Source organism: Maylandia zebra, linkage group LG20 (genome assembly GCF_041146795.1).
Source record: "Maylandia zebra isolate NMK-2024a linkage group LG20, Mzebra_GT3a, whole genome shotgun sequence".
Classification (NCBI taxonomy): Eukaryota; Metazoa; Chordata; class Actinopteri; order Cichliformes; family Cichlidae; genus Maylandia; species Maylandia zebra.
Window position 1 is genome coordinate 6,779,721 of NC_135186.1, and position 26,544 is coordinate 6,806,264.

The following is a 26,544-nucleotide window of genomic DNA, read 5'->3' on the forward strand; positions in this document are numbered from 1 at the left end:
ATCCATTTAAAAACCATTATGCTCCCCCTTTAGCTAAACATGATAGAACGCCAGAGCCCCAGGTCCACCTTATGTGTGTGTGTGTCTCTATCTGGTTGGGTGTGTAGGACTGCTAACCCCTGAGGATAGGAAGGCAAGCAGAGAGAGGCAAGGCCCACAGAGAGTCCAGTGTAGGGATCTAACTGTCAGAGCGACTGCTGCTATTATCTAACTGGTAGATTGGCTTGACTTGTCTATTGATAGAGACATGTCGCCATACAGTAGCTGGAGGTATTGTGTTCTTCACTGATTGGCACTGACTAGACTGTATGATCATACTCCCGTAGGTGCTCAGATGGCAGGAGGCATATGGGCAACACATCTGTGGTTGTTTTTGGCAGCCACGCATGTTAATAAAAAATTTACATTTACTATAGAGCTAGGAAAGCTACTAACAGTGTTTCATATAGAAGTCAAGAGATAAAAGGTTAAAAATGCAACTTGACTTTGGTCTTTAGGGAAAAAAAATACATAAAATCAAATCGCTGTTTGTATTATGAACATTTGTTAAGAAAACAAACCGTGCGACCAAGCCCTTTCAGTGTGATATTAATGGTGTTTGCACATTCTCCTTGCCCTGTGATCACTGGGCGTATCTTTGCACCTCTGAATCATGGCTTTTAAAACTCACCTATTAGGTTTGTCTTTTCTCTCTATCTTTTGTTTCTCCAGATTGTGCTTGCTATCTCACCAAGTTTTTGCGTGAAGGTCACACATCAAACCTTGCAGCACATTCTCACCAACTTTGCGAAGACAGAGTCATTTGCTTGTCTGTTTGCTACCATTTAATGCTCATGTAATTAGCTGTTGTTGATGTTCTGGCTTATTAAGTTTAAGGGATTTAAATATTTCACAGTGGAATACATTAAAGAGGATTATTGTGCATTTTTACATTTTGATATGCGCATTGATGCTGACCCTTTGGCCAAAGTCAGCGCATATGTTTTGACATATAGAAATGTGTGCTTTAGAGTCCATTTAGTGGACCTTGGGATGACTTTGTTGCCAGGCAAACTTCCTTCTCCCTGTCCGTCATTCTTTTTCTGTTTACTTTTTGTGGGGTGATTTTCCATATCAGTATCATTTATCCAGTGATGTGTGGAAAGAGGTGAAAAGAATGCTAGCTCTTCTGTTTAGCCAGTTATTGACTTAGTGATAGGCTAAGTCTTCTGGCGGGCACTATAATGTCGCCTACGTCCTACGTGACAGATACCCATCCAGCTATGGCAGTATGTGTCTCCCTCACCATGTGTCAGGCACTTAATAAATCGTGTCACAGCTCACTTCTTTATTGTTCATAACCTAATCGCTGAGCTAAGCTAAGACCTTCTTTTCAAATGCTTTGGAGGAGAAGTCCTGGCGCACCCTGACACTTATCTGTCCCGACCCACTTCTTGTGTCTTGAAGTGTTTGCTTGGCTTTTGTGTTTTGCCCGAGGAGGGCAGATGGCCAAGTTCTTATGCCCCACAGGGCACTCAAGGTGCAGTTTGCAGCTTGTCTGATCTGTTTGCCTTTCACAGGAAGGTGTTCGTTATCTTGATGTTTACCCTTAAGGTGACTGGCACTGAGCTGATAGAGCAAAAACTGCCTGACTCTACCTGAGGACAGCAGACACATCAAGCAAAAGGATAATGTGAGTGTCACGGCACTTGTAAAGGTGTGAAGGTGGTTTATTAAACACAAAATAAAAATAGACAAACGACAAACAGAGAATGAACTAAACTATACTGGGAACAACTAACTACTGAACACGAACCAGAACACGAACCTGAAAATGAAGGAAGATAGATGATGGTATATGATGGTGACCATGTAGGTTATTGTCTGGCAACTCTTCATGTAAATATATTCATTATCATGACTTTTAGTTATCAAATGAAGACCATGCTCAGAGAACCATGTGGCCTTGAGCTGAAAGTACTTCTTAGCTGGAATAATGGCAGACCATGTTAGCTTCATCTCCTCAGATTTTGCTTTGTTGGAAAGTAAAAGGGAGTTATATTTTTAAATTTCACATCCTAATAACTCATCAAGAAAAATAGCCGCTAATATCATACAGTTATGAAGCTAGTTGTGACTAACATCTTCTGTCTTACAACAACTATTATCAATGCATTTTGGGGAAACTAAATTTTACACAGCAATGGCACAAAAAACATAAAATTATTCATTAGAGACTACTGATTCTAGATTAGTTGTAAAACACATATTGTTGAGTTTTGCTACATTAAATCTTTGCCAAGGATCTCTAGTAATTATTGTTATTTTTAGAAGAAAGTATTCCCAACATTTAATAAAGCAGTGAAAAAAAAACATAATACTGAATTTTACTGCTGTAATTAAAAATAATTGCAATATTGAATCTTTTGATCCAAGGAGTGTTATTAAAACCTCAAGATTCTGAAAACTATACATATATACAAAAATTGCACACACAGTTTTCGTGATGCTCATATGAAATCATTTGTTAACATAAGGAGTTAGTTTAGCACACGTGCCTACAGTCCCACATCATAATGAAAGGGATATCAATTCTGTGGTTTCTAATAACAGTATTGACCAACACTATGTGGTTTTCTGTCGTCGTTATTTGACTTTGACAGAAACCCCAAGTTTACACACGGAGCAAAAACACCAAAGAGAGAGAGAGTGTAACACCACAAGTCCTGGGCCTGTGCTGTAATATCTTCCATTCAGATTTATTTTATATAGGTTTTAAACATGCCATTAGCCAATTTAATCCAATTTTCCCAGCTTTCGGAGCACTCCAATGGAACAGATTCCGTCTAATATTAAACATATGGTATCCGTTGCCCCTGGAAACGCCACAGCAGAGCAGTTTTTTTTTTTATAGGGACCTGTTAAAGTCAAGCCTCCCGTGTCCCAGTGCAAACCATTATCAGTTATGTTCAATGAACATTGTAATTGATAACGAGGAAGCAGGGCAGCAAATTAAATGTCAGGTTTGATTAGAAGCCTGATGCCTTATCATTTGTTCATAACTCGTTGCCAACATCTGTTAATTAGTTAATAAATTAATCAGCTGGGCTCAGATGAAAAGTGGACGGGCTCCTGAGGAAGTACACAGGGCAAAGTCATCTATCTTTGAAGGAAGTAGAACTCAACAAATATTGTCTCAGGGATTTGGACTGTTTTTACTTGGTCACTGGTTTCAGACCTCAGCCACTTGAGCCAAGCAGTCTCAGTGGATCCTCTTGTTTGCCTGAACAATCTCCTCACACATTCACACCACAGTGCTATCTTTTATTACGTGAGGCTTCCTTTTGCAGTCATGCTTTAAACTTTAATTCAAAAACCCTCACATCAGGGCATCAGTAGTCTGTGGTCAAGCACAGGTAACTGCCGTCCAATCCTCTCCTGCCCCGCTCTTTCACTGTGTTTTCAGAGGAACCCCATCGTTCATCATTCCTCCGATGAATAGTCCCATCAGTTACAGCCTCGAGGCAGAAGCAGACAATGACACTGTTCTTTGCTTCACTGGAAGATGATGACATTTGTCAAATGCTGTTTTTGTTGGTATTTAGAATTACGCTCTTCTAAAGAAATGGCCTTCTGTGCTTTCAGAATTTTTGCTTGTCTACAGAAGACGAGGTGCGAGTCCTCCAATGCGAGACCATTGCTGGTTCAAGATCACTCACTTTCTTTCATTTTCACTCACTTTCCCCCTTTCTTTTGCCCTCTCTCTCCATTTAAATCTCAATCCCTTATGCTGCTTAACATTTCTGTGACTCAAGCTGGAGGTGGTGACCTAATAATCAGGTTCCCGTGGCTGTTGTGATTACCATTTTCCATAATCAGATACACAACATGGCCCAAACGCCTTAGCTGTAGGAATACTAATTTTCATTAGCTTCTTAAGGCTCCTGTGCTGTACTGTAGACCTCGGTGCATGAGAAGTCAGCCTTGGAGGAAAATGAAACACACAGCTGTGCCTTTTAATTACTTTTTATTAGGTGCAAAGACTAGCCTTCTACACAGTGTGTGTCTTTGTCAGAGTTAAACAGGAGTATAAAGATCCCTCATAAGCATATGATTGACCATAGAAGGAGATGTAGGACTCGTATTGACCAGTAATTTCATTATGAAATTAAAAAAAAAGGTTCAGTTAACTTTTCTGTTCTCTGGTTTTGCAAGTGTTTTTGCTTTTAAAATCTTCAGAAAAATATTGATATTAGTCTGGGTATGTAATGCAGTGTGATTTAACACATATATGTACAGCCATGAAAACTGTACAAAACTACGTAGTAATACATCCACACAAGCATAAAGAGGCAGAGCCAGGTTAAAAAAAAACCTCCAAAGTTTTTCTTTCCTTTACTCAGTTACGTAGCATAACAGGGTAGAGTTAGAAGCAAAGCACCATGACGACATTAGATCTGAAAACAGTGTTGAATTATTGAAGTGTCAAACATGCTCGGACTTCTTTACTTTGGAAAGTCTCTGGAATGACTTCGGTGATTTTTTTTTTTGCTCATTTTTTCCACTACTGTCATTTAGAGCAAGACCCGGCGTCTTGTCAGCATGAGACAACATGGAGGTTTTGACAGAATCATGATTTATAGGCACCTGTTCAGTGCGTCTTGTGCATGCAGATGTTCATGTCCACATTTCTGTTAATTATCTTGGGCACTGGTCCATCCTCCTAAAATCACAATTCTCCCAGTAAAGACAAGATCCCCTAAGCAGTTTGTTTTAACATCTTAATTTAGTGTGCGATCTGCTGTCAAGATGACAAATAACATTTCAAATAGAGGGTTCTCAGACATTTAATTGATAATTTTACCCCCTCATTTGATTTATTTGCATTCTTCTGAAAACCAGTCATTGTAAATCTCGAGGTTTGTTGTGCATTATGAAGCTCGAGTGCAGTTGTGTGGTCGTTAATGTTTCTTATTGTCCTCATCTGAGAGCAACTAAACAAATGTAGAACAGACTGAAAAGAGCTTAGACATGTATTGTTAAATATTGAGTGATTTGCAGCTAGAAATGTTTATGAAGGAACTCCCTGCTTGTTTGTCTGGTAAATTTGGCCTTCTTTAACCAGATTGATTCATCATGGCTGAAACCTGAAGAAGGGTTGGTGTTTTCAGTGAGCGTGAAGACAATCAGCCACGTGAAATTAAATGTACTTATAAAGACACTTTTACTTTCATCAGTTTTTGAGGTCGAAAATTGTTACCAACAGAGGAGCAGACACAGAAATAAACTGCAAGTGGAGCTAACAAAAAAATAAGCAAATGAGCACAAATCTGCTGAGTTCTGTTAGCTGAGTTCAGTTTGGATGTCTGCAAAGAATGAGATGTAGCTTGCCATCACCAGTGTGTGAATGTGTGTGTGAATGGGTGGATGACTGGATATGTAAAGCGCTTTGGGGTCCTTAGGGACTAGTAAGGCGCTATATAAATACAGGCCAAGAAAGGGAGGCTGAAAGAGGCTAACTTGGCTTGTGCAAATCTTCTTAATGCTCCGAGCGGTGTACTGCAAGCCCCTTGGTCCTCCTGTCCTTGATAAATGTCATATGATTCTGCTCTGTGCCACTCTGTCTTGAGAGGAGGTGACCTGATGTCGGTGCAACTGGTACACAGTGGTACCGAGCATGCCACCTCAGAAGGCTGGATAAAGAAAACTGCAAAGGATTCTGCTTCTCTGAGACGCTAATAGGTCTGAGCCATGTGAAGTTAAGCAATTATGCCAAACAACAGAACAAATGCAAAGCACTGTCATACTGCTGGAGTTTGGGACTGTGTGGCCTTAGGTGCACATAATACCAGCATTCAACTTACAGGACAGTCATTTGGAATTGCAATCTGTCCAGGTTTAACTACTTCCATAATAATAAAACATTCAAATTTTTAATACGATTAAACAGGTGATTTAAAAAAAATAGAGAGAGACTTATTATATAATGTTATGTTTGCTTTTATTTTATTGAGTTCTTTGTGTTTCTGGTGACAAAGCTTGCTCCCCTCTGCTGGCCGAGACCTCACAGTGGCACTTTCTGATGCCAAGTGCGAGTGTTTATAATGTGCAGCTGAGCATGTTTCTTCAGAGAGAGTGTCAGACTTTTTACTACTGTAGAGACACATACAGTGTGTACAGTGCAAGAGCATGCCAACTAATGCACAAAGCACTCACACATTTTTCACATATGCACACGAAGCTTACCAAACTACTCAAGTAACACAAGTCAGCACTTTTCTAACCCTTAGTCTTCTTCTTCTCCTGTGGAGTGGGCTGAGTGGGACAGGAATCCCACCATAACTTGTTTTTTTTTTTAACACTATCCGTTCAATTTTCAGTCACCCCCTTTTTTGTTGCTTTACACCTAATTGTGTAAGTTTCACATCTCGTGTTGAGCAGTACACTTAAAACACTTATGTCCAGTTCTAATGCTCACAGGTAGGAGACTGCGGTCTCCTTTTACATGCCATTGTACTGTCGAGTGTTAATCTCTGTGCTTTCATGTGCTTTTATGACAAAATACACGACACGCTTTAATTATACCAAGATTACACACTCAGATCTTTTCTTTTGTGAGTCATTGATTTTTCAACCTTCTTTCTCAACCTTACATGGCCTCTCGCGCTATTTCTCCTCCTTTTCTTTCTGCTCCATCCTCCTCTTTTCCTGCCCTCCGGGGTCCCAGTGCTTCTAATTCGGCCTTATCAGTGAAGTAATTTAGCTGCCACAGCTTGGGTTTCTGTCGCGCGGCGAGTGGCCCCATTGTCCTGCCCTGCTGTTGCTGAGATAAACCCTCAGATTGAACAAAGTCCGCGCTGACCTTTACAAACTCCCAAATCTCACAGTGTATACCCCTCCAACAGAGATTCTCTCTACCTCAAGGCCTTTTCTTTGGGTGGCAGGGCTTTGGACACATCAACTGGGAGGAGGAAGGTGAAGGAGGGTGTGTGCGTGGGTATGTGTGTGAAAGAGTGAAAGTGTGTGGGGCTAGGGTGGATTGAGTGAGCGTGAGATGGACAAGGGAGAGGGATTAAGATGGCTGACTGAGCCTGTCTATATTTCCAATAGCACTTCGCTCTAAGAGGGAGGCAGAGAATAGAAAAAATGCACTGCAAACAAAGCATTCAAGTGTGCATTTTACAGACTCCTTCAGACTGATGAAGGGAGCTTTGAAGAGCAACATTATCTGTCCTTTGTCCAATGCAAAAATATGATTTCTCTTTGATTTACAAAGTGAGTTTGTGGTTGTTTTTCTTTTTGTCCGAAACAGCTCATTGAAAGAATTGTGGCAAATGCTCAGTTGATCCCCATGTCTTACGTCCATTGTTATTTATCATGTCCTTCATTCCTTGGCAGACAGCCCAAGAGGAGTCTGTTGGGATTTTTTGCTTTGACCCACAGTGAAACGACTAGAGTGGAACGGTTTAAGCCAAGTGGTTTGGGCAGTGGGGAGGTGGGGTCACTGCTGTGACAGCGAGGTTTGGGCCACAATGCAGCAGAAGTACCCTCTCCACTGTGAACTACTGTCATCCTTCAGAAGCCACTCAACTAGCTCTCCACAGTGCAAATCCTTTCTCTTCTCTATTCCAGCTGTCTGTCTGTCAGTTAGACACAGGACCTCATCAAAAGGCTTTGGAGTCGGGATTGAGGAAGACTGTGGAGGGAGGCAGGGTGGGAGGGGAGAGAGGAGGGAAAAAAAGTGCTGTTACTGTAGTGGGTGGTAATGCTAAGCAAGGTAGCATGCCATGGGCGGGGAAAGGAGCTTAACACGGTTATAAATTCAGGTGTGAGAATAGTTGGTGATGGAGGATTGGAGTCAATCTACACATCCCTCCATTTGGCACGGCAACTCATTGTGCATCCCACTCTCTATCCCTCCATCCATCCTGCTTCCTTTCCACCTCCCCCCACTCACAGCCACCTGCCTGCAAGCCACCACCAGTGTTCCCAGGGAGATGAGCGCCATGGAGAAGAAGGCCCACAAGGGATTAACTTTTCACATGGCTTGGAGTCCTCGTCTCAAAAGACCTGACAACCCCAGACGGCTTGATTAAAAAAGAAAAGAAGAGAAGAGGAAAGGAAAGGGGGAGGGCAAAGGAGGAGGAGAAGAGGGGGAATTCTTCACATGATGGCCCTGAGAGAGGGATTTTGGATATTGGGTGTCTTTTTTTTCTTCGTCCAAAGCCCCCATGTCTTGGTTGAGAATGAGCAAATTGTTCCTCCTGTTCTTTCACCATTCCCTGTGTTGCCCAGCCTAAAGATGTGGGTGGGCATCCACTCACATTATTGACTCCATAAGGAAAGCCTATGGCTAAAAGCAAGAAATCATGGAAGTGGCAGCTTTTGATTACACGTTTCATCCTCTTTTATTCTTCTTTTGCCAAATATACATCAAGAAGAAGATATAATACAATATTCAGTGATCAGTTGCAGCTCGATACAACTATATGATAACGTCACAATGTATTTATCCATCGTTAATCTATTATCAAAACCCTTCTGTTGTTCTGTGTATGTCAGCATTGCATTACAGGCAAGGAAGACATTGGCAGAGAGAGTCGGCCAACCGTTGCCGGCTTAAAGTTCTAGTGTTCAAGTGGCAAGGCGCCCTATTTCCCCTCACTCTATCCCAGATAAATTGGGCATCTCAGGTTTGTCTGTGAGAAAGAGAGGACAAAAATCAAAACAAATGCTCCCACTGAAGTGAAGATGGGAGTAGGGTTGACTTTCCTCTCTGGCTAACGGATCAGCAACTCAACCTTGCGGGATAGCGGGCCACTTTATACCTCCCATCTTGTCCAAGTAACAGAGTGGCCCGACAGAGAGGTCAAGAAAGGTAGCAGGGTATCATTTTACAGATCACCACTCACCCTCTGGCTTCCTCCACATGGCTCACTTACCCTCTTCTCATCTCCACTGCTGGGATAGACTCACCCTCTCTTCCCACACCCCTCGGGTAGGACACAAACATTCATTGAAAACGGTTTCGTGGAAGTTGCATCCACTTTCTCTCTAAGGTTGCTGGCTGATCACATCAACAACATCCTCGAAATTCCTACATTTCATCAGTTATCTAATCAGTTACTCTGTTATTTATTTTTTCAGCTCGAACTTTATTGATTTATTTGGCATTCTTTGACTTACAAGCAACAATATGTTTGCGGTAGGAACTAAAAAAACCCAGAAATAAAACACAGAATGTGACAGGAACAACAAACGACTGGTTGCATTAAGAGAGAAATCCAGATCTAGACAGCTATAGGAAAGCAGATTTAAAGAAATCTAAAGGCATGTTTAGGATGACTACTGTAGAGCATATGAAAGGAACCAGGACCAATAAACACCACACCACACTTATTTCTGATTACTTTTGTAGTAGCTGTAGTGTTTTAGTCATTTCAGCTATCAATGCAAGAAATATCAATAAACGTCATAGCTAACTGAATAATTTCACTCTGATATCAATCCAGATTTGTATTGAATAAATCTGCCCAGTATGGCCCTAGACTCCAGCAAGGTTCTGGACCTGTTTTGTGTGCACTTAACTTTAATTTAAAGCTGATTTCCATCCTCCAGGATGTTTTAGGCATTCTTTCTGTGTGGACAGAACAACTGTAATATTACAGTGATCTACAGGTAGCTGTTGGTTTTTATCCCAAGAAACATATCTTAAACCAACATAGAAAACATGATCATGATCAACATGATCAAGACTGATGTCCAGTTAAGTATGAGAAACTTAATAAAAGCATTTAATTAAATATATTTTATTTGAATATCAATAATAACTGTTGTGTATTAAATATCTGAATGTGTGACAAAAAAAAATAACAAGAATAATGCAAAATGTCAGATTGTGTCTTAATCATAACCGTAAAGCAAATAATTGTGGAAGTTATAGACAAACTTTAGAAAAAAATACACACGCAGTCTCACAGTATGAGCAGTAGGGCTGGACTCTGTGTTAATGTGCGAAAAAGTAACAGAAGTATGTAAAGTGTGTGACCTCTAATGATACCCACACAGAGCTTGAACCCCCGCTATTCCTAAAGCGACAAAAATGACAGAGGAGATATGATACACTGACTCATATTCTTCTGACCCTCACACTAAATCAGTATCCAATCAGTATTTCTTTGTCTGAGCACTCCTTCGCTGCAGCACAGCTATCATTAAGTGACTCATTTAGGCCATCACAGGTGTAGCCTGCTGGTGGCTTTTAATGGGGAATGTTCTTTCTACTGTAATGCATGCTGAAGTAGCTGGGGCTAATGTGACCCCTATAGTTTGGCACTGCATTAGTGCCAAAAGACCCAGCAGTCAGCCTTTAACCTGGGGACGACAGGGCCATGATTATGTTCACCGCAGGGTAGGCTTGGCCAGAGGACAGTCAGCGATACACACAAAAGGATATGCCTACAGTGACTTATTCAGACACATGGGTAATTACTAGCTTATTCTCTGTAAGTTAGTTATATCTGTAGTCATACACGACCAACTTTTAGTTCAGAGAGCCGGCCCCTCTTGTCTTTATAGGGTAACTTTAAAAAAGCACTTAGAAATGTATGTACACAAGTATCTTTCCTTTTCCTTTGTGCAACTGAATAGAAAAGTAAGTAAGCATGCTAGGATATGCAAACACTTAAAAAAGATCTAGCTCACATAAAATTGGCACACTTACTCTGCCTGTCCCATTTCCCTTTCACCACTTTAACAGCTCTAAAGTTACCGTGTTTACTGTCTCTGTTCACTTACTCTTTCTCTCACTGTCCCTCTTGGACACAGACACCAACACACACACAGACACACACACACACACACACACACACGGAGGTTCCAATCGTATTTCAAGATAATTCTCTCTCCTCTTGCTCTTCTTGTCTCAGTATCTTGAGCCACTAGACACTGAATGGACCACAGGGAAAGCTGATCTCACAGACAGACACACACGATGCATGCACACATACGTGCACACTCACAAAGCTGCGTGTGGTCCCACCATTTCAGTCGTTACCATGTTTTCTAATGCTTCGTCAGGTCCCATGGTCAGGGTCTCGGACTTAAGACTAATCTTTTAAATTCCCTTCACTGTTTCATTCCCTTTTGTCTGATCAGAAGTCACTTGCCCACCTTTATCACTTTCGCTTCTACTCTTTCTTTTGCGAGGCTTTGTCCCTGTGTGACTGTCGAAGCTTTGGTTGTTTTCTTTACCATCTTACTCTCTGCTCTTTCTATTTTCTTCCTTCTCCTGTTCGCGCTTTGCATAATTTAAATCAGAATTCCCATGTGAGTACCTTGCTCTTGACCTAGCTTAGAAAGCTCCTGATTGCTTTAATAGCAGTCTTTGGACCTGGAAGGTGGGTGTCTTTAAGGAACTCTGGTGAGAATCATGTGTGTGTAGTGCGTACTACCAAAGGGTGGTTGATTGGAACTGACCTCAAGAGTGTCAGGGGAAAAAGAAGCACAAATATGCAAAGTGGGCGTGTGTGCTTGCATAATTGGGCCAGAGAGGAATACAGCAAGGTCAAGTAGAACAAATGGTCAGTGGAGTGAACACTATGAGTCCATTAAAAAAAAAAAAAACAACCTCACAATATACATATGCATGTTCAAGGGGTACTGGTCACTTTGAGGTTAGAAAGAGGATGCTGTGATGGAGAAAGTTGTCAGTCCTGTTTCTACTCAGGAATGAGTAGCGACTTATGGTCTGTATTGCAAAGCTTCTAAATGGAAATGAGTGTATGAAGTATAGCATTGCTGAAAAAAAAAGAGGCTTCGTGCTTTGTGGGCTTACCTTTGGTAGAGTGCAATTTAAAATTTCAGCCGGAATACACAAAAGTATAAAAGCAAGGCAGCGTGCTTTGCAGAAGAGGCACAAGTGTGCACAAGGCTAAGTCCTTCAACAGTGGGATTGCCCTAGCATTAGCAAAAGTCAGGAGGCCCAAAGTAAGCCCAGCTAAGGTTGGGGTGAGGCCTGTCAAACCCAAAGATTGAGTTTGAATTAGGCACACCATTCAAAGCTACTGAAAGGAGTTCCTGAGCCTCCTATTCTCTGCCAGCAAATTGGGAGGAAATCTGGCTATTGTGCAGAGTTTTGAAGAGGCTGTCGATGGGGAGGGGGCTGCACACTGTGCTTACCTATAGACAAAGGGTCCTGGGACATCCAGGAGAGGCTTTGAAATCGCTTTTGGGTAGAGACAGAGGCGGCCTGGAGTAGCTCCTGGTGTGGAAAAGGTCAACAGTTCTCTGTCAATGTAGATACCAAAAAGAAGGAGGCTAAACTTGAGATTTTACAGAATGGAAGCAATATGAATAACTGGAATTCAATTTCTCTAATTTTGAAAATGTGAAAATATGTCTAATATAGTAGTTATACCGTGTATTTCAGTTAGTTCAGTTCAATTGATGTTCTTTTTATAATCAATTAACAAACATGGGCTTTAAAGTGGTTGATGTCAGCTGAAGTTATTCACACCATTAGGTGCACGTAGTAGATCACAGTGTTGTGTAGTAGAAGAAAGACACAGTTCCCAGCAGTGGTGCTGAAACTGCACCACTGTGTCACAACATAACTACATTTCTCTCTCTGAATTAAGCTGGTTGTTCATCCAGTGAACTAAATGTTATACAGTACATGGAAAGAACCAAACTGGTATAGCAATAATACAGTAACACTTTTTTAAGTGGCTTAACTCCGTATTTATAAATTAAGACAAAGCAAAAGCACAATAACAAACGATATTGAGTGTATTTTCTTAATAAGAAAGGTCCCAAAAAGCAGTAAACCCACCACTAATGTACATCATCAGCGATAACATACTAGCAACGTATTTTATAATATTGTCATAATTTTGTAATACTTGTGAAAAGAAGTGCGAATTGGCATTCTTCAAAACAAAAGTCTGTTTTATTTGTTACTGCATTACAGTTGTATAATATCTAGTTCATAATATGGGGCACCAAGCTGCATGCATACTGTTACATAAATTGGTCGCAATCTAAACACATCTTCAGTTTTCCGTTGTTTCGCTTACCATGGCAGCAGCTGAGCTTCTTATATGTGTGTGAAAAAACTAACAACAAAGCAACTTGTAATGATGATGATCATAATGATGATGGTCTTCTTTTGGCTGCACTTTGATGGATGAGGATTGATGTGACCTTCGCTGAATTGTGTGTGCCTGCATGTGTTTTTGCGTATGAGAGAAGACAGACAATCCCTTAGGCTAAACAGCCCGGATCACCAGATGCACACATAAACACACACGGTTTAATGGGCAGACTTATGCTGCAGCTACCCTCTTCCTGATCAGCAGTGCAGCCCAGGGCTCTTCCGGAGTCTCTTTCCCCTACAAGAGTCCAGCTCCCCACGTCTGGCCTACTATACCAATGCCACCCCTCTCTTCTCATTTTTGTTCTTCCCGCTTCGCTCTCTGTCTCTCGCTCTCTCATTAATCAATGTCAAGCTGTCCAACAACAAGGCCGGCATTCTTTCGGTTCCTTGCATATGTCATTGTGACCCTCCCTCCCCCCCACTCCACCAAGTGAGCCGCCACCATCTTCCTTTCACATGGCCGCAGAACTGAAACCAGGGCCCGCTCTGCCAACTTGAAAAGGTCGTCTAGCAAAAGGAAGGGAGAAAGGTGAGGAGGAGGCAGTTTTCTCACTTCTGTCTATTCTTCCTTCATTTCTCTGCCTTCACTAAGCTGGGGGCAGAAAAAAAAGCACCATAGTCTAATATAATTACCTTGAGACGTAGAGGAAGAAAAAAAACTTGGGAACAGTCAAGGCATCGGAGGAACGTGCATGTCCCCACTGCACAAACTGACATCGGGGTGACGTCTTTTATATGTAGTTTTTGGGTGTCCAGTTTTGTTCCACTGAAGGGCTTTTTGACATCTACTGAACATCTAGTGTTAACGTCTGTAGACCCTCCATATAGAGGCTATTTATAGTGCAAATATGGTTGTTGTGGACGTGTTTTCAACTCATTTTAGACGTCATTTTTATACTGCTTCTAAAGGGTGGAGGACATGTTTTCTATAGGCTACAAGTTAATTTTCAGGTAGCTTTGTTTACACTTTGTATGTTATCAAATGCGGCTGAGACAATCATATTAAGTTATTGGAAAATGATCTGGAACAGTACGCCTCCTTCTGAAATGGGACTAGATCATAACAGTTCTGTGTGAAGGAATGTAGAGTGATCAGCAGACATCTCCAAGATGGCATGCTAAAACAAAAGTGAACAGCTACACGGTGGATTTTGAGCAGAAATGTCCCCACCTTCTCACAGGCAGTTTACAAAATGTGCTCATCGACAAATTTTGTCGGGCAGATAGTCCAGTTCATACATACACACTTGCACAAACTTTCAGTCCAGCTACTGATCACAAGCACATTCAGTTCCTCGTTACAATCATAAGCTCTCTAAAACAGGATACTAAAAATCAACCATATATAACGCAAATGCTCTTTTAAACGTATTAAACGCATTGGATCCATCTTCCCTGCTTCTTTCCACTGAGCACCATTATTTGCACAACTCGTCATTAGCCTACAGAAACAGTCAGGATTCTTTCTATCAAGATATGCCACATCAGGAAAGATTGTTTTTGCTTGTCATGAAATTTTAAGCAAAAGTGATTAACCTCAATATGCTGTCCTTATCAAACAGGAGAAAGGTGAGGAACGCCTTTATATAGATGAAATTAAACCGACGTTATTCACACTTTCATACACACAGAAACCTCAAAATCAACACCTGCAGCTTTTTTGTGTATCCCATGGACTGTTTTATGGTTACTATTACTCATGGGTATCCATTTCATTGTCACAGAATGCAGTTTCTCTTTTTTCCATACTGTATTTTCAGTATTAACCTAAAAAATGAGCAAACCCCTTCAGAGTCCCTCCTATCACTAATACCCTTTTTAAACACTTAACTGTCCAGGTTTACATTAAATAATGAGGCCACTTCTCGCATGAGCTCCTCAGCATGCTGTTTGTTTATAAAGAAGCAGATTGCCTCCAAATCAGCAATCATTTAATGGGTGGGGGGGCATGTACTTGGAAATCCTTTCTCTCTGTGTGCCCTCCTTCCCAGAGCATCTGTATGTATTTGTTGTACTAATGAATGGAACAAAAGTTTCCGGGGGCCCAGCGTGAGGAGGGAGCAGCCTGTGAGGCAAAACAGTCGTGGTGAGCCTGAAGTGGACTCTGCTGAGTGGTCAGTTGCTGTGAGGTTGACAGTGAGAGAACAGTAGACAGCGAGAGTGATGGAGACTTGACCCGGCAACCTCTCCCCTCCAACCCCTCTCTTTCTAAATGATAGATGGCTGTCCCTTCTTCTGCACGTCAAAAGCTTTTGCCCCCTCCAGACCTCCAAGGTCACATGCTTGTTCTTTACACATGTACAAATACACATATGCTCACAAATGGCACATGGAAATACTGATGAAAACACAATCATTCTTTTCATCTGTGCCTGTGGTCAGAGATTCAAACTTCTCAGCTTCAGACTGACTCAAACCTTTCAGCTTTACCTCCAGAACTTGTCATAAACACATATACAGACATGCACACTCAATGTCACTCCCACTGAGACCTTTACCTTCAGGCAGCAGATATGGATTTGTTAAGAGTTAGAGTTAAAAAAATGGACAGACAGATCAGTAGAAGGGCAGGGAGAGAGGCAGAGAACAAGGAGTGTAGACCAGACACTGAGCAGTAAATTACTTTGCCAATCAATCTTTCCCCTGGGTTCCCTTGATGAAAGCTGTCCAAACTTTCCCCCAGCACTAAGTAACCCTCCCACAATTTGTCAGTGGAACGCTGGGAAATAGGATGGACAAACAAGTGGCAAGATTAAATGTTGCTGCAAGGGTAGAGCGAAGGAGAGCAAAAGAGAGAAAAATCAGGAGGTCAAGCTGGAGAGAAAATGTGTCGTATGTGTGAAGCGAATGGGATGGCAGTGTTTGGATTAACAAAAAGAGAGGGATGTGTAGTGGGATGGAAAGAGACACTCATACGGTATAAAATGTGGGAAACTGTTAAGGACGATTTGCACTGAGGAATGCATACTATTTTCCTCAATTTGGCTTGGGTAGCTTCTGACACAGACATACACACACTCGCATAAAAGCTTAGGCTCACGGGTCTCCATGGGTGGTACGATTGGGTGATACGCTGTGACTCAAAACATGCCGGGGTGATACATTGTGACTCAAAACATGTGACACCTCCCAATTACAGCATAGAGCAGAGCTAAGACTACAGAGATTTGCAGCTGCCTAAGTTACACATAAAACACATTTTAACTCTCCATTTTTTTTAAAGAAACACTGGCTACAATTATAGAATCTCTCCCTCCACGCACACACACACACACACACACACTCAGCCTTTTCTCTTTTACACTTGTTGTCTGGCAACTTTCAGAGTGCCTCTGCCCAGAACAGTGAAGGGAGACTGAGGACTGTTGGGAATGTTAATTTGGTAATTTGTTGTTTTATATAAGCAGAGGACTGATGGTGGCGGTGCAGTGAAGGCAGCGCACACACAGTTGGTGTATTTGTCTGTTGGGGGTGTGGTGGATGTGGGGTGAGGGGGGGGGGGTCGGTGAAAGGAGAGGATAACTCTGGGTGACAAGGTCCGAAGCAGCAATGCAGATGACTCCCGACCAAGTTATTTTTCCTCGATAGAATTGGGCAAAAATGCCACGACGGTTGGAGAGAAAGAAGCGCCCCATGCCCATAGAAGGTATTAAGATGTCTCTGATGCATAGCTGCCCTCCTCCTCCTCTTCCCCATGTCTCTTGCTCTCAGTTACTCTCTCACTTCTAAGTCTGGGATGGTGGCCAAGTGCCACCAAGGACACTAAGGCTAATAAATCATCCTCATTTCAACATCTGTCCAGTTCCAAAGGGCTGCCCACTGCCACCACCCCACCCCTTGTGAAGATGGGTCCTTGGCTTTATTCCTCTTTCAGCATCCTTCCATACTCCCCCACGAACACCCCCTTCCAGACTGACAAAACATCCATTGTCCCATGCCCAAGTGAAGAAGAGACCCTCTTTTCCCCTCTTTGACAAAAGCCGTCTGAAGCCAAGATGGGGACTGCCAGCCGGGATGCCTGGGACCCGGCAGGGGTGCCCCCTCTCCCCCTTTTACTCTACTCCCGCCTTCTGGTTCATCCATCCCTTGCGCTCGCTCTCTTTTTTTACTTTTAATACTCCCCTCCTGTGGGGGTCACTCACTCAGCTCACCCCCCACCCTTTTCATAGTGGCGAACTCTCAGCCTTGCATAAAGACATCAAGTGACAGCAGTGAGAGAAAACAGCCAGATTTGGCAGAAAGAGATATTCGACATGGCTGTCAGCGGCCATTCTGCATGCCTTTTGTTCCCTTGGGTGTAGTTGAAATAGATAAATAAACAGTCATAGGCTGAAAAGCTGGGATCAGAAGCTTGTCGCATTTATTCATATTGAACGGAGAAGAAAAAGAGGCAAAAACCTGCTGCTGCCAATTAAGAAGAATGAGACAAAACTCAATTCACACTGTTTGGATTTGTTGTCATGAGTGAGGCTAAAACTAAGCTATTCAGTGGCTTTCTGTGATTTGCTCTAAAGATGGCAGTAGGTCTTTAGCATTGTGGGTGTCTCTGTGATGCAGAGATGATCCGTGAAGTTGTCTTTGGGCTCATCGGTTAAGAAGCACTCTCGCCACGGTTACTCACAAGGCTTCATTTACTGTGAATGCACAGTGTTTTTTCCCAGCACCTCCAGTTCACCCCCAGCAACAGGGAGTACCGCCCATAACTGTGGATGGGCCAAGCTCCAGCTATATTCAAAAGACTGTCAGCATATGTAAAGAGCAAAGTCACGCCACATTGCTTTTTCAAAACAGACATAATAAACTGAGTTATATATATGCTATATATATATATAGCATGCATCATCTGCTTCTTGATGATGCTGATTTAGCTTCTTAGCCCAACTTTCTTTACAGTGGACAGCTGAGCAACTGCTGTTCTTCTCGGCTATTACAAGATATTGTTACAGATGAAGTCAAGTCAACCAACACAGTTGTTTGTTGAAGCCACATGAACTCAGCTTGTTGCAGGGACTGAACCTCAAGTCATCATCGTGTCCTGGTGCTGATAACAAGGGTTAAGGGTACGTGGTAAGCTGTGGACACAAGTGCAATAAACCTTAGACTAAAAACAAAACCTAGCCAGTTGGCTAATCCTGGTTTCTGATGGTTGTTTGCCAAGAGTGTGAGCTGCTGTTGGGTTTACTTGTTGTAGTTGCTGACCGCCTGTCATTCAGCATCATTGATAAGAAGTTGTAAACATAAATTGATGAAGGAAAGGCAGAAACAACCAATCCAGATGTACAAAGTAGTATTATAAGATAGTACAAGCCAAGGCTTGACATAAATGACATAATACCTAATATGCATAATTCTTTGAACTGCATAACACTGTTATTACATTCTGATGATTGATTTTGAAATGTTTTAATATTGTTGTAAACTGATAAATCTTACATTGGACCCTTTACGGTATTTAGTTTCACTTTTCAGTGTTTACTGGTGGGCCTCAAACCTTAACTTCATGCAAATGTTTTCATTTTGCTGAAACTGCTCAACCAGAGAAGAACATTTACCAATAAGGTCCTGTGATGAATTACTCAATTAGTGTGGGTGGCATTTTTGTTTCATATTTTATTCTGAATTATGTAGATGGCGGCACTGTAATTAATGTTTCTTTTTTTTTTTATTTTTTGTGGTTGGGTCATTATGCATGGAAATGTATTTGCTTCTAATTTAGAGTTTAGAGTATTAGCTCATTATAAGTGGCAAGGGTTTTGGGATGGGAATATGTCTCCGCAAAAGGTTTTTGACAAAAAAACTTTTTTTCCCCCCAGTGTCCATTTGTTTGGGTTCTTAGCATTTCTCATTAACATGTTATTATTCTGAGTTAATTCACATCAGATTTCATTATATAAAAAAAGATTACGTACGTTCTGATTTTGTAAAAGATGATCTATAATCAGATTTTCTGCTTCCTTGCAAATCATATCCTGTCACTGTGCTTCTCTAACCCTGCAAAACATTTACATTTCCAATTAGGCACCAAGAAGAATAGCTAATTTACCACAGCATGCAGGCGCCTGATGTCTCAATCTGCCCAGTGTCACCAGTGTGAAAAGGAGTACTCTGTAATCATGCAGACACATTCACTTATAGAGACACACACAAAAGAAAACAGGCTGCACGGAGTATGAGAGTTGCGGACAGACCCAGTCCAGCGAGGGGAGTGCACGAAAAAGTTAAGACATGAAAAAAGAAAAATAAATAATCGACTCACACTTAAAAAATGTGAAGAAGGGTCTTATTGAGGCACTAGAGCAGCAGGACAGGCAGCAGTTCAGTAGTGGCCCCAGATTGACTTGTCTCTGAGTGGACAGCCAGCCAGCTCCTCCACACAACACCCACATTGTCCGCTGTGCCAACGAGCCAGAGCAGGGCTCCACTCCTCAGGGGGCTGACTGAGACGAACACATTATAGATACATGTTAGCCTTGGCCCGACCTTCTGTATACCGTGTGAGGCATTCAGCGGAAGGGAGACAGAGGAAGGAGGGAGGAGATGAGAAATAAAACGCATATGGAAGTTATTGAAAGCTGCATAATGGATAAGCCTATCCGACAGCTTAACAGCCTCGAAAAAGAAGGTCTTAAAAAGTCTTATAAAGTGAGGACACACATCACTCTTACCCCAACTGAATTTTAGATGCTGTGAAATGAGATATGCTGTTTCTTCACAGGGGTGAAAATAGAGAGAGATAAAGGGAGAGGGAGGCATTTTTTTGAGACGAGATGTTTTCAAGAATCCATTGGCTTCCTAAACCAGTAGCTCTGTCTTTAGCTGTCTGGCAGAATCATCTTACTTGAGCTTCCATCTCTTTCTTGGTGCATTGTGAGGCATCCTTGTTGATCTGATGGGAAACCTCAGAGCTGCAGTATTATCATATTGTGTAATAGCCACCGGTTGCAGAGGTTCCTCCCCATACCCTGAATTTGGGGTCTGTTTCCCAAAAACTAAAAATCGTTACTGGCGCTGTCTCGTTTTTACCCATGCTCCTTTTCCTAGCCTGCTGCTCAGTACACATTGTGTTTTAATAAAGTGTGTGTAATAATATAAAATGTTTCTGTTTCAGCTTTTATCTTTCCAATGTCATTAACAAGCAGCTCAGTGACGGACACTCCCCACTCTATTTACGCATCTGCAGACTTATTCACTTAAGGCCCATCAGCTGCCACAGGCTTTATCTCGCCTTGCGATAACACTGTTAACAACAGTAATGCGTGGTGCAAAGGAGCCACTGGAACTGCCACTGTCGGGGTGAATAAGTGAGGTCAAGGGCTTTTAGCACCTGGTGATGTTGCTCCAGAAAGGCTCCAGCTCTGCTTTATGGTCATTATACTCCTGTGAAATGTGCAGCTTAGTTTTGTTTTTAAATCTCTTCTCTAAACCCTTCTCTGTTTCTGTGCTTTCCAGTGTTAGCAGAATTGGGAATAAGAAAAAAAGAAAACTTGATGGAACTCGGCAGGACTGAACGGTGCCTTTCCTCCCCACATGCCTTGGGGAAAACATTGGTGTTATTTTAAAAATCGCACTGTTAAAGATTAATGTGGGCCTTGAGGAGTGTGTCATCGTTCCTTAACGACAGGGCCGAGGCGCCGAATAAAGCCAACACTGTTCTGTCCCTCAGCCCAAGGACAGATAAGTTTCCTCTCGCTCCTGCTTTCCCTCGTCCTTTGTCCAGTGGCTCTCTCCCCCTAAATCATCTCCTGTAACTGCAAGGGCCAAAATGGGCAAAAACATTAATGACTGTTGGCTCCAAAATCTATTTCTTCTTTTGTCTTGGTCCCGGCTTTTTCTGTTATTTAAAATAGATGAACGAGTGGGTGCAGAATAGAATACATCCTGGCTTTGGGGATATAATAACAAAAAAAGAAGGTCAAGAAGCTATTTGCAAACATTTTCCAAGCTGATTGCTCTTGTTAGATGACTAATGGAAAGTCCCAGCTCTGAGTTGTGACTATGCAACTCCCCCAATAAAATCATCAGTCATCATCACATGGACAGGCCAGACAGTCAGACAGCTATAAACTAGGGTTCATAGACCAGAATGGCGCATCCTATCTGTACATATCGTACTAGGATGATCGTGCGGATGATAATGAAAAGCTCTACAAAAAAACAACAACTGTTTCACAGACATCGGTGAATAAAATGATAAGTGTGATAAGACCTGTGAGGTTTGATGGGTCTCATGTCTGAGGTGTGCAACTGGAACTTAGTGTCCCTTGCTGAAGGTTTGTGCTGATAACGGAAGTGCTCGATAAGCTGGGCAACATGAATCTTAGTGACAGAGATAGTCTCTCCTTCACTCTAATAGGGCTGTAAAAACTTGGCCTTATATGGCTTAGCTAATAAACTCATTTTTGATGAGCACGAAGGTCAGAGGAGTAGGTATTAATATTCACCTGCACAGAGGTGCATTTTCTCTTCAGCAGTCTGACTTAGGGGCTTATAATTGCTGGTATTGATCGAACAGTTTTTGGTTTATATTCAATAAGAGCAACTGAACTTTGGAATGACATGAGGTATCTGTCAGATATTAAAATTTTACTTGGCAGCGTCTTGCACCACAAAGTCCACTCCTGTGCAGAGTTTTTTCCATTCAGTGCTGGGATAAGCAGTAGCATCGTATCATTGCTTTTGCAACATCATTACCCCACATTCTTTTGAAGTCTGATACCACGTGACACTTCAACTCATCTTGGGTTTTGATGGCAAAAACATCCGACAATGGCCTTTGTACAAGGGAGTGGAACCGCTACATTATCTCCAAACAGTTATATCTTATATCTTTGAGATGTCCACAAGGCCAAAACAACATGCCAGGCTGATGAAAGAGAAGCCAAAGATGTAACTGTATCACTGTCAAGCAGTGGTGGGCAGCATGTCTCACAACCTGCTTTTACCACCCATTACTTGTTTAACCCAGACGACAAACTTTAGGTCAGCTGAGGGGGGGAAAAGGACAGCAGTGAATCATCTTACTACAATATTCTTGGACACTGCTGCTATAATTGAATTCATTAGCTTCATTAATCATAAGAGCTTGACATTTATTGTGGAGGTGATGGGTTAATCCTGTGGACTTAGAGACACTTCCTGAGGTGATAAATGTTGCTATCTCTCAGGAGCAAGGCTAAACAGAGTATGACTCCAGGAAGACAGAGAAGGGAAAAAAAGCCAGACAGAGCACAAGAGCCCCACAAAGGTGGCCATATAGCAAAAATCTGAGAGAGCAAATCGCTGAGTGCAGAAAAGTAGATGATTCTTTTCCACAACCCATTTAATCAGTCATATCTTGATGTTACCTTTGTGTTTTTAAAGTGCCACTGCTCTTCAGTTTGTTTTTCTTTTTCGTTATTTAGTAGACATAATTTTGTAGTCACCGTCTTCGTCATTTGGATCGTCGAGTGTGGTGATTTCTAAAATCCCCTGATAAAAAAAAAACTGCCCATGTAGTGAGTACAGAAAGACTATAGAGGCTTTTCAACCACTATTTAGAACATATGCAATTGCCAGATACTAAATTGCTGGTGAAATAAAAACATATGAAACTAAGAAAAGGATTTTGAGACCATTATTTGCACTTGGCAATCAAGTATGTTACCTTTTCTTTTTCTTTGTATAAGCCCTATGCTAAATTTCTGGCCACCATAGTAAAAGAAGTCATTTATAGCCAATATCTCCAGACAGTATCTTTTGGCAGTAGCAACTAGCTTAAGTGCTCTAGTCTTTATGTTTCCACCGTGTAAATAATCTGATTGGCCACCAAAAGAAATCACAAGGATAAACAACGTTCTAAGTTACAGTCCATTTGTTATACACAAATGCTTTTTGTGCTTTATCGTCACATCGTACTCAAAATAGCACAGATGCTAATAGCAGCCATTAAAACTATTAAGCTGCCATTATTATTGCTGGTATTTATATTGTGCACAAGCTTCAGTTAGGGATAATTGCGTTTGAATTTATTCGGTAAAAACTTACACACTTAAAAAAGCATTTTTTTAAATTCATTTGATGGATCTGTTTCTGTAAAAGAAAGGATATTCTTAACCAATGTGCAGCTTTTTCTTAGTCATTTCATTGTGTGTTTGTTGAAAAGTATATTAGCACAATAAAAACAAAGCCCTATACCATTTATTTTAGTCCTACTGATAACCTAAGACCTAAGTCTAAATGTCTTGGTAAACACAGAGGCCAGGACCACTACAAAATGACTACTCAGAGTAAAGACTGGCTCACAAATGTGTATACCCACACTAGATTGCACCGAAACTGCTGGAGGTGCTTGATAATTGATCTGGATTACTGTTAGTACTGTAATTATGTAGCCTAATGGTTCTAGTATGTGTATAATTTGTCACTGTTTGGTGCATCAGATCAAACATCATATTTCCAATGCTGGGCACAAACAAACACTCTCATACTCTTGAACAGGAAATTCATGTTCAAGCCTTGTTTGTTTATCTGCCAGAGAAATCTCAGCAGCAAGTTACTTGGCGTAGCTGTGGCCTTCTCGGGCATCATCATAATCATCGTGTGTAGGACTCGACCTTGGTATAAACTCATGAAACCCTTAAAAAAGCCCCTACTTGTCTTAAGCATTTTCAAGGGGATGCCTCACTAAAATACACAGCACATATGAAAGCCAATATACAGACTTGTAAAATACACTTTTTCAAGCAAAAACTTGCTCAAAATGTCTTTCTGTTTTCCTCATTTTCTCCTGTCTTGCACTTTGTTGAATATCTGTCCACATTTAGTCCCCTTGTTTGAGCAAGCCTATTCTTTACATACATATACTGGGTTTAAAGTAATGAAATGAAAAGCTACCAAACCCATGCTGTTTATGCTGAAATATGCTTATGTTGTAAATATTTAGCCTGACCCTGATAAACTATATGCAATTTACTCGCCAGTTGTCAGTCATCACATGACAATATCTCAGTGGTTGCTGTCCAGAAAAGCCTTGATGTGATGAGAGATCTCCCTGTCTGTGTTTCTGTGCCCTTTTCTACCTACTAAAAGGAATTCCTGGTTTGAATTAGGGATTCATCTTGGCACTCGACGGAGGGACAGACAGTGTGGTCTGATATACGTAAATATACAAATTCAGTTTGTAAGGGGAAATGAAGATCTGAAACATGTGACACTGCTGAGCTGAATAGCAATATCAGATTTACGCCATGCATCGATGTAAACATTGAAATATGCACTCGATGTGTTTGCACTTTGCTCAGCTAAAATGAAAAGTATCTGTGGCATGACCTTTGATTGAATTTATATGCCCCAAGGTCAAGACTCTAAATCTTACCCCATAACCTTGTGCTTGCTAAGAGGCAATATGTGTCACAGAAAGAATGGGAGATCATAAGAAATAAAGCAATATGATTTTTCTTCCTGCTGCCACGTGTCGATAAACTGCAACCTTTATCAAAATGAATAGGGAAGACGCAATATATCATTATCTGAAAGGCATGTCACAGCAGCTGCCGATGCTGTGTAGGCAATCCTCTTAGGCCAAAAGGTAGGGTTATTTATTGGGTCTGAACCTTGCGGCTGTCACACCATCTGCTAGCAGAAGATCTATTGGCACGTCTTTATTCACTTATGATTATTACTGATCATCTGCCCAAATGACCTATCAATAAAGTGGAAGCCTAGCAGATAATTTATCTGTATGGTTCTGTCGATATAAGGTTCAGAATCAAAGGCCTTAAAAGGATAAGGGGTCTTGGACGTCAGATGATGAATGGTCGAACAAGGCGCCCATGAAAATATGGCCCTTTTAATAAATTTACAAAATCCAGCTCTCTTTCCTCCTCCCTCCACCTCCCTTTGCATTCCTTTTGCCCTCTTTTTCATGAAGTGAGCTTCTTTCCCAATTTCTGTTTGCTAAGTGCAAACCTCAATTTGAAACATCACTTTCCTACAAAGAAATGACTTCAAACTCTGCAATTGTATGAACGCAAATATTTGATCTGCTCAATCGTACTGAGTGTGGCATCTCGACTGCATGTCTAAGCAAGATCTGCGAATCATACAAGACACTGGAATGATGAGTCAAGCCTGTCCGGGGTCGGTGTAAACCTCTGCCAGTATATTTTCACTATGCCATTTTCTTCATAAATCACACAAAGACTCTCAGGACACACGGGGTCAACGCTTGTTCTGTAAATATCAGCCGCTTGTATTTGACAAGTAGCCGTGACTTTCCAGAGTCACACAATAGTTCTGAGTGTTTGCCTTCCAAATCTAACCTTTGTGCACTAATCTCTATCTCACCAACAGTTCTCAGTTCCGTCACAGGCCGCACCCTGACCCATCTGGGTGTAGGATTGGGTAACAGAGAGCTTTAACGCCATGCAATAAGTGTCTGATCTCCCTGATCCTTTTTTAGTTTTTACTTTTTTTCGTTTTTACTGATAAAGTGTGTAGTTTTCTCACATTAAGTTTAACAGAAAGTGTAAGTAACAATAGGTAATCAGTGGTTAATCTTTTATAGCGGCTAGAAAATGAAAGAACGGAGAAAGAGAGTGAAACTTTCCTATCAGCAGTGCCCCTGATGTTTGCCTTGGCCAAAGCACCTTAAGTCTTCCACTTATTAAAGGCATCATATTGTATCTGATGGACGCCCAGTTTCCTGGTATTTAGCAGTGTGAATTTCAGCCCTGTTTCCTCTTCTCCTTCCTTGGTCTTCAAACTTACCTACTTAATCTTTGTATGAAACCTCATTGTTGAGGTATGTTTTTAAGAAGTCATAGCCCTGGTCTTGTTTTAGGTCAACTGTCAAAGCCACTATCTCTGGGAAGTCCTGAAATAGCCACATTTTACCCCCTTTTAAAGAGCACGCCAGAGAAAGGACTTGGAACAACAAGCAGGCATTATCTGACTTGATGCTAAAAAGCAGACTCAGTCAGACAAGCATCCTTACTTAAGCAGTCTCTGGCAGGAAAGTGTAAAAGGTTCATTATCAGGGATTCCAAATGATAGCAAGAGACCACAGACAAAAAAAGCCCAAAAGGAGACTTTTTATCACTTCTTCTTTTGTTTTTTTCTTTTCTTTTCTTTTTTGGGGCAGTTGTGACATTTTATTGATTGTAGTGCTGCGAGCAAATGTGCAACTGTGTGGGAGTCAGAAGAGTTAGATACATTTGTAGAGATTGTGTTTGACATGATGGTTAGTTCTGATTTTAAAGGCTCCAACAACTTTTTTGTTCTTTTCTTTTTTCTTTCTTTCTTTTTTTAAATTTCTTGCTCAATGAAAAAAACATGTTTTCTCAACAGCATATTATTCAACTCAACCCACAGTGAAAGACCGCTTCCTCTCCATCTGTACGTCAAAAAGATCAATAACATAACCAGGGCAT

At 41.4% G+C, this 26,544-nt stretch overlaps 1 protein-coding gene across 7 annotated transcripts in view; it reads left to right on the forward strand.

The window, feature by feature from the left end:
* Positions 1-26,544, forward strand: part of prdm16 (PR domain containing 16) — a 174,222-nt gene that overhangs the window by 63,252 nt on the left and 84,426 nt on the right. The gene's annotated exons all lie outside the window — the stretch shown is intronic.